At 45.6% G+C, this 6,957-nt stretch overlaps 1 protein-coding gene across 1 annotated transcript in view; it reads right to left on the reverse strand.

The window, feature by feature from the left end:
• Positions 1-6,957, reverse strand: part of LOC121543966 (adhesion G protein-coupled receptor L3-like) — an 85,696-nt gene that overhangs the window by 63,741 nt on the left and 14,998 nt on the right. The gene's annotated exons all lie outside the window — the stretch shown is intronic.

The raw sequence follows: 6,957 nt of genomic DNA on the forward strand, positions 1-6,957 counted from the left end.
GTGTGTGTGTACGGTGTATGGTGTGTGTGTGTGTGTGTATGGTGTGTGTGTGTGTGTACGGTGTATGGTGTGTGTGTGTGTGTGTGTGTGTGTGTATGGTGTGTGTGTGTGTGTACGGTGTATGGTGTGTGTGTGTGTGTGTGTGTGTGTATGTGTGTGTGTGTGTGTGTGTATGGTGTGTGTGTGTGTGTGTGTGTGTGTGTGTGTGTGTGTGTGTATGGTGTGTGTGTGTGTGTGTGTGTGTGTGTGTATGGTGTGTGTGTGTGTGTGTGTGTGTGTGTGTGTGTGTGTGTGTGTGTGTATGGTGTGTGTGTGTGTGTGTGTGTGTGTGTGTGTGTGTGTGTGTGTGTATGGTGTGTGTGTGTGTGTGTGTGTGTGTGTGTGTGTGTGTGTGTATGGTGTGTGTGTGTGTGTGTGTGTGTGTGTGTGTGTGTGTGTATGGTGTGTGTGTGTGTGTGTGTGTGTGTGTGTGGTGTGTGTAGGGCTAGACAGGTTAGAAGGGATCGCCAAATCAGGCTTTAAACTTACTGCATGTCACTGATCACAGTCTCTACTCCTAGTCAGACAGAGGGGAAATTACACTGCGTTTTTTACACTTTTTCATGGCCTCTCGCTCTCCAAATTCAATTTGGAATTTAATTCAATTTCAATTTAAGGGGCTTTTATTGGCATGGGAAACATACGTTTACATTGCCAAATCAAGGGAAATAGATAATGGAAATCTCTCTCTCTCTCTCTCTCTCTCTCTCTCTCTCTCTCTCTCTCTCTCTCTCTCTCATAATTTCAATTAATTTCAATAAGGGCTTATGGCATGGGAACGTGTGTTAACATGCCAAAGAAGAAGAGATAGTAAAAAAAGGTAAACCTCTCTCTCTCTCTCTCTCTCTCTCTCTCTCTCTCTCTCTCTCTCTCTCTCTCTCTCTCTCTCTCTCTCTCTCTCTCTCTCTCTCTCTCTCTCTCTCTCTCTCTCTCTCTCTCTCTCTCTCTCTCTCTCTCTCTCTCTCTCTCTCTCTCTCTCTCTCTCTCTTTCACACACTTGTATAGAGTGCCTTACCCACTAATGCATTTCAAGTGAACTTTACTGTTTCAAAGGTTCACATGTCTGTCTGCATGTCTGTGTGTCTGTCTGTCTGCATGTCTGTGTGTCTACATGTCTGTCTGCATGTCTACATGTATGTCTGTCTGTCTGTCTGTCTGTCTTTTCTGTGTGTCTGCATGTCTGTCTGTCTGTCTGCATGTCTGTCTGTCTGCATGTCTGTCTCTCTGTCTGTCAGCCTGTCTGACCATGGCTATTAAAACCAATTAAAATCAACCCTCATGCCCAATCCTTTCATCATACAAAACACACACACACACACACACACACACACACACACACACACACACACACACACGGCTGGCTCTAGGCATAAAATGTTATAGATTGGTAAATTAGTTTATTAGTTGAAATTAGTTCATTAACTTTAGTTAGCTAAACTAATCTAAACTTGTAGTAATCATGGTCAAATTACCAACCGGGGGCACAGGGCACATGCCCAGGGGCCCTGACCTCTAGGGGGCCTCCATTCTTCCGATAGCACCACATCAGTCACTGGCTTCATCAATAAGTGCATTGAGTGACGTCGTCCCCACAGTGACCGTACGTACAGTGGGGAAAAAAAGTATTTAGTCAACCACCAATTGTGCAAGTTCTCCCACTTAAAAAGATGAGAGAGGCCTGTAATTTTCATCATAGGTACACGTCAACTATGACAGACAAAATGAGAAAAAAAAATCCAGAAAATCACATTGTAGGATTATTTATGAATTGATTTGCAAATTATGGTGGAAAATAAGTATTTGGTCAATAACAAAAGTTTCTCAATACTTTGTTATATACCCTTTGTTGGCAATGACACAGGTCAAACATTTTCTGTAAGTCTTCACAAGGTTTTCACACACTGTTGCTGGCCCAATTTTGGCCCATTCCTCCATGCAGATCTCCTCTAGAGCAGTGATGTTTTGGGGCTGTCGCTGGGCAACACGGACTTTCAACTCCCCTCCAAAGATTTTCTATGGGGTTGAGATCTGGAGACTGGCTAGGCCACTCCAGGACCTTGAAATGCTTCTTACGAAGCCACTCCTTCGTTGCCCGGGCGGTGTGTTTGGGATCATTGTCATGCTGAAAGACCCAGCCACGTTTCATCTTCAATGCCCTTGCTGATGGAAGGAGGTTTTCACTTAAAAATTCACGATATATGGCCCCATTCATTCTTTCCTTTACACGGATCAGTCGTCCTGGTCCCTTTGCAGAAAAACAGCCCCAAAGCATGATGTTTCCACCCCCATACTTCACAGTAGGTATGGTGTTCTTTGGATGCAACTCAGCATTCTTTGTCCTCCAAACACGACGAGTTGAGTTTTTACCAAAAAAGTTATATTTTGGTTTCATCTGACCATATGACATTCTCCCAATCCTCTTCTGGATCATCCAAATGCACTCTAGCACACTTCAGACGGGCCTGGACATGTACTGGCTTAAGCAGGGGGACACGTCTGGTGCAGCAGGATTTGAGTCCCTGGCGGCGTAGTGTGTTACTGATGGTAGGCTTTGTTACTTTGGTCCCAGCTCTCTGCAGGTCATTCACTAGGTCCCCCCGTGTGGTTCTGGGATTTTTGCTCACCGTTCTTGTGATCATTTTGACCCCACGGGGTGAGATCTTGCGTGGAGCCTCAGATCGAGGGAGATTATCAGTGGTCTTGTATGTCTTCCATTTTCTAATAATTGCTCCCACAGTTGATTTCTTCAAACCAAGCTGCTTACCTATTGCAGATTCAGTCTTCCCAGCCTGTTGCAGGTCTACAATTTTGTTTCTGGTGTCCTTTGACAGCTCTTTGGTCTTGGCCATAGTGGAGTTTGGAGTGTGACTGTTTGAGGTTGTGGACAGGTGTCTTTTATACTGATAACAAGTTCAAACAGGTGCCATTAATACAGGTAACGAGTGGAGGACAGAGGAGCCTCTTAAAGAAGAAGTTACAGGTCTGTGAGAGCCAGAAATCTTGCTTGTTTGTAGGTGACCAAATACTTATTTTCCACCATAATTTGCAAATAAATTCATTAAAAATCCTACAATGTGATTTTCTGGATTTTGTTTTCTAAATTTGTCTGTCATAGTTGACGTGTACCTATGATGAAAATTACAGGCCTCTCTCATCTTTTTAAGTGGGAGAACTTGCACAATTGGTGGCTGACTAAATACTTTCTTTCCCCACTGTACATACCCCAACCGGAATCCATGGATTACAGGCAACATCCGCACTGAGCTAAAGGGTAGAGCTGCTTTCAAGGAGCGGGACTCTAACCCGGACACTTATAAGACAATCCCGCTATGCCCTCCGACAAACCATCGAACAGGTAAAGAGTCAATACAGGACTAAGATTGAATCGTACTACACCGGCTCTGACGCTCGTCGGATGTGGCAGGGCTTGAAAACTATTACAGACTACAAAGGGAAGCACAGCCGCGAGCTGCCCATTGACACAAGCCTACCAGACGAGCTAAATCACTTCTATGCTCGCTTCGAGGCAAGCAACACTGAAGCATGCATGAGAGCGTCAGCTGTTCCGGATGACTATGTGATCACACTCTCCGTAGCCGATGTGAGTAAGACTTTTAAGCAGGTCAACATTCACAAGGCCGCAGGGCGCTGACCAACTGGCAAGTGGTCCTCTGTGGTCCTCTGTAGCTCAATTGGTAGAGCATGGCACTTGTAATGCCAGGGTAGTGGGTTCGATCCCCGGGACCACCCATACCTAAAAATGTATGCACACATGACTGTAAATCGCTTTGGATAAAAGCGTCTGCTAAATGGCATATTATTATTATTATTAAGTGTCTTCACTGACATTTTCAACATGTCCCTGACTGAGTCTGTAATACCAGAAGCAGACCACCATAGTCCTTATGCCCAAGAACAATAAGATAACCTGCCTAAATGACTACCGACCCGTAGCACTCACGTCTGTAGCCATGAAGTGCTTTGAAAGGCTGGTCATGGCTCACATCAACACATTTATCCCAGAAACCCTAGACCCACTCCAATTTGCATACCGCCCCAACAGAGCCACAGATGATGCAATCTCTATTGCACTCCACGCTGCCCTTTCACACCTGGACAAGAGGAACACCTACGTGAGAATGTTATTCATTGACTACAGCTCAGCGTTCAACACCATAGTGCCTTCAAAGCTCATCACTAAGCTAAGAACCCTGGGACTAAACACCTCCCTCTGCAACCAACTGGATCCTGGACTTCCTGACGGGCCGCCCCCAGGTGGTAAGGGTAGGTAACAACACATCTGCCACACTGATCCTCAACACGGGGGCCCCTCAGGGGTGCGTGCTCAGTCCCCTCCTGTACTCCCTGTTCACCCATGACTGCATGGCCAGGCACGACTCCAACACCATCATTAAGTTTGCCAACGACACAACAGTGGTAGGCCTGATCACTGACAACGATGAGACAGCCTATAGGGAGGAGGTCAGAGACCTGGCTGTGTGGTGCCAGGATAACAACATCTCCCTCAACGTGACCAAGACAAAGGAGATGATTGTGGACTACAGGGAAAAAAGAGGACTGAGCACGCCCCCATTCTCATCGACGGGGCTGTAGTGGAACAGGTTGAGAGCTTTAAGTTCACCAACAAACTATCATGGTCCAAACACACCAAGACAGTCGTGAAGAGGGCACGACAAAGCCTATTCCCCCTCAGGAGACTGAAAAGATTTGGCATGGGTCCTCAGATCCTCAAGAAGTTCTACAGCTGCACCGTCGAGAGCATCCTGACTGGTTGCATCACCGCCTGGTATGGCAACTGCTCGGCCTCCGACCACAAGGCACTACAGAGGGTAGTGCGTACGGCCCAGTACATCACTGGGGCCAAGCTTCCTGCCATCCAGGACCTCTATACCAGGCGGTGTCAGAGGAAGGCACAAAAAATTGTCAAAGACTCCAGCCACACTAGTCCTAGACTGTTCTCTCTGCTACCGCACGGCAAGCGGTACCGGAAGCGCCAAGTCTAGGTCCAAAAGGCTTCATAACAGCTTCTACCCCCAAAGCCATAAGACTCCTGAACAGCTAATCATGGCTACCCGGACTATTTGCATTCTTAAAAAACCGCATTGTTGGTTAAGGGCTTGTAAGTAAGCATTTCACTGTAAGGTCTACACCTGTTGTATTCGGCGCATGTGGCAAATAACAATTTGATTTGATTTGATTTTGTTAAGTCACTCTCACTCAGATATCATTAACATGGCATAAGTCATAGCAAAATGAGTAGAATTACAGGGGAGTAGCTATACAGTTACACATTCTTCTCTCTGCCCCGTAGCAACATGAGTAGAATTACAGGGGAGTAGCTATACAGTTACACATTCTTCTCTCTGCCCCGTAGCAACATGAGTAGAATTACAGGGGAGTAGCTATACAGTTACACATTCTTCTCTCTGCCCCGTAGCAACATGAGTAGAATTACAGGGGAGTAGCTATACAGTTACACATTCTTCTCTCTGCCCCACAGCAAAATGAGTAGAATTGCAGCAAACTTGTTTAAAAAAACGGCAACATTTTCTCTGCACCACATGGCAAAAATGTTTAGGATTTCAGGAAATTATATTTAAAACTTTTCTCCCCGCCGTCAAGAGGGGTGCCACTAAAATGGTGGTGGGTGCGTCCCTTAACAACATTTCGCTTAGGGCCCCCAAAAGGCTAGGGCCGGACCTGCACACACACACACACACACACACACACACACACACACACACACACACACACACACACACACACACACACCCTCTCATCAGACTGTCAAAGCTGAAGAAAATTAATCTCCAATCAGAGAATCTATGTGTGTGTGTGTGTGTATGCATGCATGCGTGTGTGTCTAATCAAAACCTCTTCAATAACAGCGGTAGGTAGGAAGGTAGGGTTGATATCATTTGGTAGCGTGGCTAATTAGCAACAGATGATTTCCAGCCCTAATAATGAGGGTGCATCATTAATAATCAGGCACACTAATGGTATACATTTACTCAACGGTTTTGTTGAGCCTTTGATTTCAATGTCTACTTATAAACTCTTCATTCTTAATACAATTTGACATGGTTTATTATCTAGTTATAGATGTTATTTATCAAATATTCTATAAGCAGCTCATTATCCAAACCTTTAATTAAGGTGTTGCTTTTTTGATAATATCAAAATGGAGCATGGCAGCGTTTGACATTGTTCTGACTCATCAATGATTTCAAGTGTGTGTGTGTGTATGTGTGTGTGTGTATGCGTGCGTGCGCGTGTGCGTGTGTGTGTATGTGTGTGTGTGTATGTATGTGTGTGTGTGTGTGTGTGTTCTGTATGTCAGCTGGTGTGATGTGACTCTGCTGAGTGGTGCTGACGTCTAGACTTTGAGAGAGAGGGAGGAAAATAGACTGCATCAGGAGAAAAGAAAGAGAGAGGGGGAAGAGAGAGAGAGTGGGAGAGAGAGAGAGGGAGAGAGGGAGCGAGAGAGAGAGAGAGAGAGAGAGAGAGAGAGAGAGAGAGAGAGAGAGAGAGAGAGAGAGAGAGAGAGAGAGAGAGAGAGGGAGAGGGAGAGGGAGAGGGAGAGGGAGAGGGAGAGGGAGAGGGAGAGGGAGAGGGAGAGGGAGAGAAAGCCTGGCAGAGCAACACAGTATTTGCATGGAGCAGGACCCTGGGGTCCTTTTGATGTTGTGCAGAAACATGCCACAGAGTGTTATCTCAGGAGGGATTGTAGAGAACAGTGTGAGTCCATAGCATCAACATGAATCAACAACATTAACATAGAAAAAAAGTTGACAAAAATAGCAAATAGCAACATAATGGAAATAATGTAATGACATCAGCAGGTAGACCAAGATCAACCACACAACCTCCAGCATGGCATGGTATATTCATGCCTTA

Source organism: Coregonus clupeaformis, chromosome 12, assembly GCF_020615455.1.
Source record: "Coregonus clupeaformis isolate EN_2021a chromosome 12, ASM2061545v1, whole genome shotgun sequence".
NCBI lineage: Eukaryota > Metazoa > Chordata > Actinopteri > Salmoniformes > Salmonidae > Coregonus > Coregonus clupeaformis.